This window comes from Aythya ferina (genome assembly GCF_964211825.1).
Source record: "Aythya ferina genome assembly, chromosome: 1".
Classification (NCBI taxonomy): domain Eukaryota; kingdom Metazoa; phylum Chordata; class Aves; order Anseriformes; family Anatidae; genus Aythya; species Aythya ferina.
The window spans coordinates 106,583,028-106,597,467 of NC_140296.1; the positions used below are offsets into that span (position 1 = coordinate 106,583,028).

Sequence of the window (14,440 nt, forward strand, 5' to 3'; positions counted from 1 at the left end):
ATTTGACTAAAGTGTTTTTGTTTTTTTAAAAACTTTTTCAACTTCAAGATACAGAAATACCACTTGTTCCACATATTGACAGCACATACCTGTTAAACTCAGAAAATAAATAAATAAATAAATTCCTTAGTAGAGAACATCCCCAAGTAAAACTTGTTTTTTCTTGTCATCTATTCATTGTTGTTACTTAAATATATACTGATTGTCGCCTTACCATGACCGTTTCCTGTAATGTACATCAGTAAATGTCACAGCTGTGAGTTACTCCAAAACATTTTCAGCAAAGATAACTTTATCTTGCAGTTTCAAGTCTCCGTGTAAGACGAAACATATATGGGCCCTGTGATTCCTACTGCCATACTTCCATTCTCTCATTTATCTATTATACTCAGAGGAAACACTCCTATCTCTTCACACTACGTAATATTCAAAAGTGTGCCTTGTTTTCTTCCATATAAAGCACACGCAATCTAAAATAAATTATTGGAAACAGTTATTTTCAAGGCTTCATTTCAATGCTGCAGGTGGTCAGGCTTGTTTTCAACACCATGTTATAAGAAAGAGTGACTTTTCTTTAGACATTGTGTATGCAATGTTTCCAATAGCAACTTTTTCATTCATTTTTAAAATATTAAGTACTATTATCCAGAAGTACTTAGCTACACGAGACACTTATTTGGGGAGTGAATTTGTCTTTATTTTATTCAAATATTTCAGTTAGATGTCTCTGCAGCTCTGTCTGCAGACAATTTGTTTAGTTTTCCTGTTATATTTTTAAAGCAGATTTTTTTTTTCTAGTCATCAACTATGAAAACTCAATTGTGGGTTCAAAAAGTCAAGTCATATCCTTAAGCGCATTTATCACTAATAAAATTCTTGACACAATTGGGGTGGATTTGAGGCATAAATTTGCAGAAGAATTTATCCAAGTCACAGCTACTACTGATGATAAATGAGAGTGAAATAAAAGCATTTAACTTTCAGATAATAAGTTGTGTATACAAGACTTGCAGTTAAATAGAAGTCTGTTTAGAAAATTATGAGAGTTTTATAAGGAAATCAAAATGAATTTACTACTGCATTGTGCGTCTGTTTATAGTAAAATCCTGCTTTAAAGTCTTAGTGTTCTTGGAGTAATAGCAAGTTACAAACTGCTATTTGTTTACATTTCCATAGTCTTCATGGACAGCAGTGAACATCACAAGCAGTGATGTTCTATAGTGGGATGATCTTTTCCAGGATGTATGTTGTCTTGGAGGATCCCGAAATTCCATACTCAGTTTTTCTGAAGCTTTCTAACACTTTTTAGTGTGGAAATCTAAATGAAGATACTTTAGTCTTGGATTTTATAGGAATTACTGGCAGGAAAATAAAAGGTGTGATTATGGCAGCGTAGTGCAGGTATGGTCATTAACAATGTTTTTTCCATTACCTTTCTAAAGTTTCCTCTTAAAGAAAAGAGCTAGGACAACACCATCAACAACAACAACAAAAAACACCAAATATTTAATTGACTATCATGCCCAAGGTCAGGTAGCCCCATTAAAATACTAGAAGTATCTGAAGTGTGATATATTAGATGACAAACCAAAATATGACTTTTTGAATATATATTTATCACTGTAGCAAACTTAGTACTGTGAAGAATCACTGTTGCTGGCAACTGAACCTTAGTTTAACAGATTGGTTAAATTCTTCTTTGTGCTATTTTTAGGAGTGGAACAGACTTATCTTATGGTCAGTAACAAAGATACACACTTCAAGTTCACTCTTCAGGCCTTCCCTTTTCCCAACAGTTTCTTCCCCCAAGCCAAGGCTCTGTGATGCAAATTTGTACCATACAAGGAAAATTATCCAGAATCATTTATCCTACATTCAAGAAAGCAAAATAGAAAGATCAATATTCCAATTCCAATTTGAGGAGTTGCTTTGTTCAGCCTCCATGAAAGATGGGGACAGAGCAGAATTTCCTCGAGTAGGAAACTGAGATCAACACCACTGCAATACAGAAACAAGATGAAAAGACTTTAAAAACTCATTGCTGCTCCTTGGAAGGAAGAAAATCCTGTGTGGTGAATAGGCTGAAGATCCAGGCAGCATGAACTGTAAAACAAATCATGGCAGCTAGTATACTTCAAAACACTGAGGATAAAGAATTGCTCAGGAACTGCTTCATGCAATAAGGGACCTAACTTCCAGATACAATTTTGCCAGATGTTCAGGTCTCATGGCTCTTATCTTCTCAGTAAAGAGCCCTCATCAGCACTAACTTAAACTATCCTATGTAAAGGTTCAAGGAAACTTCAAAGAAAATGAGCAAATGGCATCTTCTATCCCTGCTATGCCAGGCTACAAGGAGAACTGGGAAATGCTTGGAGCCGAAAGAGCACTTAAGGAAAGCCTATGTCCCAGGAACTCAAACACTCAGCTGAAGACCTTCTGGACTCTGAATGCTACTCTTTAGGCTGAATTTGAACATTAGAATCACATAGTATTAGTCTGAAACCAGCCGTAATACAGAGAAATTGGATCAGGATTAGCAACATCTCCTTGAGGTTGGAGGCAACCAGGAAGCTACCAAGTCCTGTTGATGTTTCCTGACAACTCTGCCACACTGTTGGTGCAATGATCAATTTAGAGGGACCCTGAGGAGCAACAGATGAGTTGAATAGGGAAAAAAGCACAAATCTACTCAATGGGCTCACTACTGACAGAGGAGAAAGCTAAAAGATACCCAGGGAAATAAAATATGAAAATATGTAAAGTTCTCATGAAATGGCAGGCCTGGAGTACAGACCAAAAAATTGTTGAAATACGTGATACAGGACTGGAAACAAACAACGTTTCCCTTATGGAAAATTACGCTGAGCTAACCAGGATAGAGAGCAGGAAGGCTCACATGTGGACCTTAAAATGGACAAGGACAGATTAATGACTGGAGAAGTCTGGAAAATAGAATTAATTGAGGGAAAGGATTGATGTGTTTGGCAGGCTATAAATTGGTGGTGCTGAGAGAGAACTGATGGGGCTGATGATTAGAAGATGGATAGAGAATGAAAGATTTATGGACTGAGCAGTTTAGACAGGTAGAATATTACAGGTGAAACACAAGATATTTGTTAAATCTCTTTTAGATTACATAAAATATTATCCCTTATATTATTTCATTATGTCCCTCACTATGCTGGATTAGAATTATATGAGTACTCTGTATTGATATATGTTTAACTTATGTGTTCAAGGTATTTATGCTTGCCTTACAGTTCTTTAAAGGCCTTTTCAGTTTCATTCCTTTTATTTATTTTCTTGAATATTAGAATTGCTTGGGAGAACACACTGTTTCTCTTCATATTTCTACTGTGTAATTTATCACCTTGATGACCCTTGAAATTGGCTAAATTTTTCTTGAGGAAGCCATTTTCCCTACGATGCAAGTAAATCTGTGCAAATCCACTCCAATTGGTTGAATTAGACATTAGGGAACACAGGAAAATGTGCAAAAACCATTAGACCACAAACTCCTCCTTGAACCTAGAACCAAGCACTGAACCTGTAATTTCCTAAGTCTTGACTAATACTTGTAAAAATAATGTAAAGTGTTCACAAATGTTGTTACAAAGAAACTTTAGTCTTGATCTACAGTGATTCTAGTTTATCTCTTGAGGAAAATAAGTTTGAAATTCCTGATCTTGTACCTTAACAAGCATGTACATAGGAAATTAACAAGGACATATGCTATGTTTTAAAAAGAAAAAAGTGGGATAACTTGTATTTCTTTCTACATTTGAAGACACAGAAGAGGCTATCTAGAATAGACACACAGGTGGAGAAAATAAAACGTCCACATCATTTAGCATCTCCTGTCTTTACAATAACAGGTTTGTAGGATTAATGCATTACATGTAACTTCTGTTACCTGCTACCTGGGAGTATAGATGAGATACTAAGCAACATGAGATTATTAGATGTCTCTTAGGACAGAGAACACAATTACAAGAGCAAGTTTGTAATTTGGACAAACAAAATCAATTACCCTGTCATTTTCACTTTTGTCTTGACAGCTGAATCCACCCCAGAAAGATCACAGCCCCTGGAACTCCTCTTACATATAAGATCAAGATAACATAAATCCCTTACTTTTCCCACTCACTCCTTTTTCCCACCCTGACCCTCCTTTTTCACACTTACCTGTTGAACAATGCAAGTCTGCTAAATGTATACAGCCATACACCACAATAATCAAGTCACAGAACTCAGACTTCTCAGTTTCATTTAATACTTTACCAGATAAGGAAACTATACAGCATTTGTTCATCTGCACAATATCAAAGTTTTTAACATATTTTTTTTCCTGTGGCAACACAAGAGAAGTCCATGAAACCAAAATAAAGCACAGAAATAAAATAAATACCAACAAAAAACCTACATAACCCAAATAGCTTTCTGTTAAGAATTTTGTTCCTTTTAAAAGGAGACTATGTCTAATGAACTGCTTGTTTATGCTATAGTGAAGACACCTGCAGGTACCTCAATACAGAGCTGGTTGATTCTTCCTCATTTGCCTGATATTCAACTGGTGAGGATTCAGTATTACTGATAGAAGCAAGAGGTAAGGATTGAGATTTCCTCTCACTGACTAAAAAGTCAATCAACAGCAACCAAGCTGTTCCACACTGTCAAAATAGTATCCTTTGTTTTGTTAAAAGAGAATTCTTATGGAAATCAGTGCAGTTTCAGATCAAGTATCAGTCATGGTACCAGAACTGCTTGTAAGAGTCCACTATTGCAGGGGCTTGGACACAACTACCAAACAATTTGTGGAAGTCCAGCAGCATTTGCAGGAGGGTTGTTTCTGAAGATGAATGAAGCAGTGAAAGTGAGTCTGAGAAGCACTACAATAATTTATTAGCTATCTGCCTTCTTTCCTTGTCTCTAATCACCACATACAAGGTCTTCCAACTTTTATAGCCAGTTTACACCAGTGTGATGCCACTAGAATTTACATCAGCTTAAAATGTAAGTAGAAAACACGTAGGTGGACAAATATAAAATAAATATAGGAAAAAAAAAGCACACCAAAAAAAAAAAAAAAGAGTCAGACATGACGTTTTGAGATTACCCTTGTTTTATAATATAACAAGACATTCCCGTTTTGCCTACAAACTGCATACAACATAGGCTTCACCTTGTATTAAAGCATGTGAAGAGTTTAATAAGAAACCTTCTTAAAAGCCTGCTCAAATGCCTGTTATTTGAGCCTCTACATGCACCTATGGGACAATGGTCAAAGATTAGAAAAGTATTCCTTCTGCTCACATGCCTGTGAAACATGGCATGTTCATGTCGTAGAACATCCATCCCCCCCAGTGCCCGACACAAAGTTCTTCAGCATACTCACAATAACCAGCAGCTTTAACGATTTCCTTTTTGTAACTCAGATGCAAAACACCAGCAAGTGAAATTAAAATTAAGAACAACTTCACCTCGTTTAAATTAATTTTGGCATCATCGCTCATTAATTAACCTTAACGCACCCCAGTGAACACGGAGAGAGAAAATTAAAAAAAAAAAAATCATCTACAAACACATGGAATAAGTCAGAGCGCTGATCACGTTCGAGATGAACCGTCTGGCACCCCAATGCTCCCCTCTGGCACCCCAATTCCCCCCTCCGGCTGCGCTCTGCGTGCCCCCGCCTTCCGCCCGCGTTGTGCCTGGGCCAAGGGCGGCACCTGCGACCCCCCGAGCTCCCTGCCCGGGGGCGCTGCCCCGCGGGGCGGGGGGCTGCGGCACTGCAGCAACAGCAGCTGCAGCGGAGACCTCCCTCCTCTTCCTCTTCCTCCTCCTCCTCCCCCCTCGCCGGGGGCCCTCCATTGTGCGCGGAGGCGGCCGCACACCCGCGGGCTGCGCGCCCAGCGGAGCCCCCTCCCCCGCCGGGCGCGGTGTCGCAGCCCCCTCCCGCTTTCCGATTTTCGCGATGCACCTACACATAGGTGGGTAAATAAAAGACGTGCATCACATGCTACACTCACATCCACATCCCCACGCCCGATCGCCCCCCCCGGGAAGGGGAAAGGCTCCCGGGCAGCGCGGCGACAACAAAGCCGGCGCTTCTCCTCGCCCCGCACAAGTTGGGAGCCCCCCAGGTCCGTCCCCTCTCACCCCTCGAGTTCTCCGCGGCCAAACTTCTTTGTCGTACCAGAGCACAGGCAACTTTGCGGGCAAGCAACCCGCCACCGGTACCTGCGGGGAAACTTGTCGGAGCGCTCCCTCCGCGTTCTGGGGGCTTCCGCATCGCCATCTCCCGCCCCGGCCCCTCCCGCAGCCCCCGGGGAGAAGCCCCCATACCATTCCCTCCCATCCCGTCCCGTCCCGTCCACATCCCATCCAGTCCCATCACCGCGGGACTCACCGCCGGGCTCCACAGGCTCTCAGGGCAGCGGCAGCCCCATCGCTCAGGCTGCCCTTTTCCAACTTTCCTTACGCAGAGTGGGGCTGCAGGGAGGTGTATTTATACGGAGAGAGAGAAAGAGGGAGCACTGAAGACGACAAGCTGTTCGGGAGAGTTTTAAATCAAAAAGGGGGATGGAACCGGATTTCTCCCCAGTATCAGGACCCCAGAAAATCAAATCCTTCTCCAGAAGAGCATTCTTTCAGAGCCGTTATCTGTATTACTATTAATGCGCGGAGCAGGAGGCATCGCATACAAATAGATCCCGGTAGCAGCCTCTATTGGTGGCTGCGGAGGGCCCCTGGGTCCTACTGCTCTGGCGCCGGGAAACTACAAAGCTCATCGGCTGCGAGCGGCCACGGGCTGGGGGGAGGCGACGGGGGTTGAGCCCCGCTTCGTGGGTTCGTTTCCTCCGGTGTTTAACCTAGAGAGAGCCACTAGCTGAACGGCTGGCGTGAGATCTATCCTTTCCTAGCTGCCTTTGCGGTGCTATTGTGAGGGCTGCTGTGAGACTCTAAATAATTAAATAAATAATTGGGGGGGGGGTATTTGTCGACTTTTTTTTTTTTTTTTCTTCCTGCACTGTCGAAATGATCTGTCACGTTCCCTAATAATTATGTACTTACTTCCATGGTCATTTATTCATTTAATTTCACTTACCTGTGCTTCTTTCTTTCTTTCTTTCTCAGGTTATGGCTTTCCAAGGAACATCTATCTGCTCTCATGTGGGAAAATAAATAAATAAATAAAAATTAAGCAATTTATTCCTGATTAAAGGGGAAAAAGAGGAAAAAAATAATTATAATGGTAAGCTTTCTCTATTAAAAATGTAGAGACAGCTAATTTACAATATTTAAATTATGTTGCTTTTTGGATATAAAAAAAATCACTGGACTAAATAAAAGATTTCCGATTTGAAAATTCAGGCAGTATAAAGAACAGCAAACAGACACAGCATTTATGTATGGACTGTTAAACAGAGAGTAAGCGTGAGACGATAATGGCAAAGGTCAGCAAAACTGAGAACTGAAAACAATGTAAGCACTTGCATATGCAGGATTGTCACATGGAGCTAAATTTCTATGACTGTCTTGCAGATAATATCCATTATATAAACAGCATATATCAAAATAATGCACATTTGTAGGTTTTACATTACACATTTTAATGAGATTTTTTAAATAATGTACAGAGATTATCTGGAAATAAATCCTGCAATACATTGCAATGCAGAAGACAGTTAAAGATCTAAACATTATCCTCTTGCCCTACACAAAAGAATGGAAGTCAAGGAGACATTACCCATAGGGTTCCATGTATAGGGTATTGTTAATATGGCAATGTCCTTACAGTCTAGTTGGAAGCTACCAACATAAATACAGATGTCATTACAAAGGCATTTTTACAAATATTATTGAAAAGTCAAACATGCAGCATAAGGTTATTTGCCATGAGCCCATGATTTTGTCAGTCATGTAAGCAGAAAGAGACAAATTTAAAACAAAGCATGGAGGGAAATACAGTGTTTAAACTCTGGCACTCTGAGAATCAACAGTAGTAGTTGAAACATTCTTTGAATGGAGTCTCTGTATGTCTAGGGAGAGATCAGCAGAGATGGGAGAAAGCAATCAGCATTTTTGTGCATCAGTAACCTCTAATGAGAGGCATTGCAGTATTAGCTCAAAGACAGGCCTCGAGCAATGCATTTCAGACCTACCTTACAGCTTGCATCGTTAAGATCTCACGTCTCGTTGGAAGAAGGTTCTAACTCTTTGTTCTCGAAGTTCTGTTGCTACTTTGGTTTGGGTATTTTACCCCTTACGTGACATGTATGGCCCAAAGCAGTAGTATTTCTGTTTTCAGAGGAGATATACCAATTAACAAGCTTCTAGCAATGCACCCTTCAATTAACATCATAGATACACATAGAATCATACTTTTTTAATAAATGAATAAATAAATAAATATCAATTGTGTTACTTTGAAAACAGATGATATTTTAGCTACTTACAATTTCAGGCCAATTTTATTTTATTTTTTACTTTCAGTCTACTTATGGCAAATTTTGTTTACTTGAGAGCTCAGCATACACTTCTTATCTCTTGTATCCTATTACACTTCCATGGATCTTACACCTTCTATAATAACCTCAAGGAGATGGCTGCTTAACATCAATTTGAAGAAGGACAGGATCAAGCTTATCATATTCAAATAATAATAATAATAAAATTATTGTTAATTTCCATCATCTGCAAATTTAACAAAAATATTAGATCAGTATAAATTCAAATTAAGGAGGCAATAACCAACAGCGTCACAATTAAAAAAATACTGTGTGAATGAGAGAAATTGCCATAGCCATTGTAGTGCCTACAGAGATTAATGAAATATAGCTGTGAAACTGTTTTAATAGATAAATTGTGTGGGTGGTTAAACATCTGAGCTAGGATGATTACTTTGTAGTGAAACAAAACAAAGAGGAATAAATCACAAAGCAGCCCTATTACCACAATTAAAATGCAATTGCTTGATCAATTATCACTCTAGCTAATAGCTTGATGGAGGACGACAAAATAAATAAAACATTGCACTAACCAAAGTTATTTGAAGTATAACAATATCTTTATGCCTATGTGTTCCTTGTGTGTGTGTGTACACCTAATGTGTATCCTGCGTAATATAAGAAAGGCTGTATATAGAGCGTTTAGTTATTTATTTGTAGTATACAAGAAAACTATCAATGACACATGATCATGATAATGCATGCAGTGGTTAAATAGCTAACACAGGCTCAGATTACCAATATAATACATTTCTATGTTTTCTAGATGTCTATGAGTCTCCTTGTTTAACATGTTTACCAGCCAACGCTGTTTTAGAATAGCTTCTTCTTGGAATAGTTTCCAAAGTCAGTGAATGCGATGACATGTCTGCGACCAACTTGTCCTTGGAGGACGGTGGTCACTTACCATGGTACTTGTGAACGTGCAGCATTCTAGGGAGGTAGTAAAGTTGACAGTGACTGTCATGTATCAGCACTACATTTTTCTATCTCCAGTACTCAGCAAAGCATGCATTCCTATGTAGAAAGGTAAGTGATAGCATGTGTTTGTATGGAACAAAATATAGTGTATAAAGGCAAATAACTTGCTTATCTATGGTACGAGCACCCTGTGATAACCTGATCTGAAGTCAGTGGGAGTGAGCTGACTTGTCCCCTTGATCCAAAGTCCTGCTCAAATACAACACTTTTTTTTATCTACAGAAACATTTACGCAGTATAGTTTGAATATGAAGTGGACAACTTAATCCATAAAATCCATATTTAATGACTATTCAGTGTGAAAACAACAACAACAACAACAACAACAACAAAAACGTGTTTATGTTACCTAACAGTAACACAGAGTCTGTTAAAAATTCAGTGAGTTTTGAGAAAAAGACATGGGCTCTTGGTGAGCTTCAGTGAACTTCTCCAGTATAAATACAGAAATAAATGACAAATAGCACCTACATCCCATTGCACAGATGTACGTTGAGGATTTCTTATTAACATAATGCTTTGTTTTATGCAGAAAGATCACATTTGACAAACTTGTTTTGCCTTTCCCAGGGCAAAAGTAATTAGAAAAAACACAAGTTTTCACATATTTAAAATGAGCAATTTGTAAGTTTTTAAATATATGTGTTGCTGCAGTGTACTAATGAAGCATAGATTTATTATTCTGTTGTGGAGGAAACAGAATTTGCAAAAGTAGTTTGAAGCATAACCAAGTGTCCTGTTAATTCCCCAGATTCACTTTTCTACTTGGAGATCATTTTTATCCTTTTATCCTACCAACGTTAGGCTGGTAGTCTATTTGAAGAAAAGTCTGAGGGACTACTGCCATTTCATTGTCTCTGGATCAAACTAGTTTTAAAGAATGTGGATTCCTCCTTTTCTGCCTTTCCCATTTATAAAAGCAGAAGGTGCCTCCTGAATATCAGGAAAAACACAACAAAACAAAACAAAACAAAACACCAAACCAACCAACCAAACAAAAAAAGCACACTTATGAGGACGGAAGTTGAATGTCAGGCAGTTCTGCAAGGAAAACAGTAGAATGGTCTCTGAAGAACAACATCTGAGTATGAAACTGGATTTTGAAGTTAGAATAGAATAATGTCCTGGGCTTTTCTCAATTATCCTGTGTTACCCAACTGCCAGTACATCTAATAATGATATAGTAACATCTAGTTGTCAGAAAATGTAGGAAGGAAGTATTGGGAATGGAGAAAGGAAAAGTAAGAAAGATTAAAATGAGACTTCAAAAAAGACTGAATAGGAACAGTACAAAATAACATATATGCAGAAATCACACTGTATTGATCAGAATGCTCCTTAAGTAAGAGTAGACAATATTTAAGAATAACAGCTTTTCTTACAATAGAACTGTAAGACTAAAGTACAATTAAATACTGATTTCATACAATTCAAGCTGGCAATGATCTTTGTTTCCAAGTTTGAAGGAATACAATTGAAGAGGAAAGCAATTCTGCATCCATTTCGTTGTACACTAGTGTGCCTAGCCCTCCAAGTAATCATTTTATTCAAAGCCTAAGATACTTCCAGTCTGATTGTCAGCTGTTCTAAGCAGATAGGAATGGCTACACTTCATAATTCTACTGGTTCTCAGCTGTTACCTTTTTTTTTTTCTCTCTTTTTTTTTTTTTTTTCTTTTTTCCCTATAAGTCTCTGATGATGCTATTGGGCTTGCAGTTAGTAAAGAGTTAAGAGACGTGATACTCTCAGTAAGCTGATAACATTGCTTTGTCCATCCATACTGTACAGTCACATTCATGTTTAAGAATGTCTCGGAAGCAACTAAAGGAGAAAAAAAAAAACATTTGGGCTGAAACTCCGCTGTGAGGACATTGAGCAAAAAGAAATGAGTGGAGGAAACTTCAGCTCTTTACAAATCTTTTGTAACCAAAACATTGGCATCTGAAGGGGATTTGCACTCCCATGTAGTATGTGTGCTTAGTCTCATTGTACAGGCAATATGAAGTCACTTGGTATATGTACACCAGTCTGATTCTACAAATCACTCTGTGTGCACCATGGGTCTGATAGATCCATCAGTGGAGCCTGTGAGTTTATGCTTTGAGATGACCCTGGAGCAAAGTCCACAATTTCAAGATAGGTGTTTCTCATTGTGCTTCTGGATTAACAAATCACAGCAAAGCCAAAGGCTGCATTCTCATTCTGTAATATGTGAAGTCATACAAATTTGAAGCACAGGAAAATGGAAAATGGGATTTCTACATTTTGGAAGAGTGATGGTGAGGCTTCTCTGTTTCTAATATTTGAATGTGAAGGAAAAATTCACTGTTTCAAGGTTTTCTGCCGCCATTCTCTACGTGGTGTATTTTTAAATATACTGTGGAATTGGAGACCTGATTATTGCATAGCCATCCTAGATAGAATCACAGAATCACAGAATTTTCTAGGTTGGAAGAGACCTCAAGGTCATCGAGTCCAACCTCCAACCTAACGCTAACAGCCCTCCACTAAACCATATCCCTAAGCTCTACATCTAAGCGTCTTTTGAAGACTTCCAGGGATGGTGACTCCACCACTTCCCTGGGCAGCCTGTTCCAATGCCTCACAACCCTTTCTGTAAAGAAGTTCTTCCTAACATCTAACCTAAAACTCCCCTGGCTCAACTTAAGCCCATTCCCCCTCGTCCTGTCACCAGGCACGTGGGAGAACAGGCCAACCCCCACCTCTCTACAGCCTCCTTTAAGGTATCTGTAAAGAGCAATAAGGTCGCCCCTGAGCCTCCTCTTCTCCAGGCTGAACAAGCCCAGCTCCCTCAGCCGCTCCTCGTAGGACTTGTTCTCCAGGCCCCTCACCAGCTTCGTCGCCCTTCTCTGCACCCGCTCAAGCACCTCGATGTCCTTCTTGTAGCGAGGGGCCCAAAACTGAACACAGTACTCGAGGTGCGGCCTCACCAGAGCTGAGTACAGGGGGACGATCACCTCCCTAGCCCTGCTGGTCACGCTGTTCCTAATACAAGCCAGGATGCCGTTGGCCTTCTTGGCCACCTGAGCACACTGCTGGCTCATATTCAGCCGACTGTCCACCATCACTCCCAGGTCCTTCTCTGCCTGGCAGCTTTCCAACCATTCCTCTCCCAGCCTGTAGCTCTGCTTGGGGTTATTGCGCCCCAGGTGCAGGACCCGGCACTTGGCCTTGTTAAACTTCATGCAGTTGACCTCAGCCCATCGGTGCAGCCTATCCAGATCCTCCTGCAGAGCTTTCCTACCCTCAAGCAGATCGACACACGCACCTAACTTGGTGTCATCTGCGAACTTACTGAGGGTGCACTCGATGCCCTCGTCCAGATCATCGATGAAGATATTAAAGAGGACCGGCCCCAGCACCGAGCCCTGGGGGACGCCACTAGTGACTGGCCTCCAACTGGACTTGGATAGTGTCTACTCCTCCTCCTCCTCCTCCTCCTCCCCCCCCCAATTAATAATTCTACTAATAAATAAATAAATATGAATCAAGACTGCTCCATGTGTTATAGTAGTGCAGGCACAAAGAATAAAGGTTTAAATAAATGTGAACAAATTGGGAAAAATAGACCATATATCCACACAGAGAAGGTTGTACAGAAAAGATAATGTCAAGGAAAAGCTAAATGTGTTAGTGCTATACAAAGAGTTCAGGAGAGAATAAGAACTTCAGAAGAAGAATTTATCAGAGAAAAGTGAAGTGACACATAGAAAATTTCCTATTAGCAAATGAAGAGGAAAATGTTGTTTGAATAAAATAATTTCACACAGTGAAGTCCTTAATTCTCTGTAATCTTGTTCCTTCTCTTAAAGAAATCTTAAATGTCATTGTGAAAACTTTTCTGTTGGAGCCTCTACCAGCAAGTAAAAAAGTATGCTTGAAAAATTGAATCTGTGGAGGATATCAGTCCTAGATCTATAGTCCTAGTATCTTGGGGGGAATAGGGTATTTCACTAACAAAAAAGATAGATCTTTTGAGGGAAATCCTAGCTTCCTACTGAACAGCTGATGTCTAAAAAGCACAACCTTTTTAGCTGAATGTTTATATCCAAAAATACTGCCTTTGTATATCCCTCATATAACTGCAATGCTTTTGCATTATTTTAGTGTTGGTTTTGGTCTTGATCTCAGCTCTGTTTCATTGTGGCCAGTATATTTCTTATGTACTAAAATTATTTTTTGAATAGAAAGTAATTTTTGATTGCTATCAGGGTTGGCACACTTTAGAAAGGAGAAAGTTTTTTTAAAGAACTGCATACTTCCCTATGCTTTAGGGAAGGTAATTGGTAATTATCATAACCTGTAGTGAAGGCAAGCATGGAAAGGAGATTTTTGAGAGGAGCTAATTTTAAGGTAAAGAGGCCTCACTTGCATGCATTCTTCTACTGAGAAAAATAACTGTCCAGTGGTGTTTAGATGCAGCCAAATGAAAAGGTTGGACCACAGAATCAACATACCAAGTTTTGTTACTAGAAGATTTTTTTTTTCCATTATGGTTCTTAGCTTATTATTATTATTTTTTAATTATTATTATTTTTAATCACTTGCAGACAGATGAGAAAGACTTTCCATTTCCTTGCATAGAATTGCATTGCTCTCTGTTGGTTTCAAGTGAGATGTACTGAAATTAAAGAGACTTCAGTTTCATGTTATCTGTCAGCAATTTGATATCTCATATTCACCTTATTGAGATACTTTTTGTATTGTTACTTTTGTATTGTTAATTTTGTATTTATTTATTTATTAGTTTGTTTGTTTGTTTTGTGAAGAAATTGGTGGAGGGCTCCCAGTTTGTTTTTGTAATTCTTCCTGCATTTTCATACCTCACTTATATCCATGAAATATCTTGGAGTACTCTACATTTTCTAGAAAACATTAAATCCACTTTACAATAAACTTAAGAGAAAACTTCAAAGCCAAAAATC

At 39.2% G+C, this 14,440-nt stretch overlaps 1 protein-coding gene across 3 annotated transcripts in view; it reads right to left on the bottom strand.

Annotated features, from left to right (window-relative positions):
• The window catches only part of ROBO1 (roundabout guidance receptor 1), a 737,333-nt gene extending 730,205 nt beyond the window's left edge, over positions 1-7,128 (bottom strand). The window contains exon 1 of one of the 3 annotated variants that reach the window (XM_084506318.1): positions 7,112-7,128. The gene's annotated coding sequence lies outside the window, so the exon portion shown is untranslated. Of the gene's footprint in view, positions 1-5,398; positions 5,601-6,412; positions 6,728-7,111 lie in introns of those variants that run through there. The other 2 variants (XM_084506315.1, XM_084506317.1) reach the window with 2 other exon arrangements.
• Positions 7,129-14,440: the final 7,312 nt, after the last annotated feature.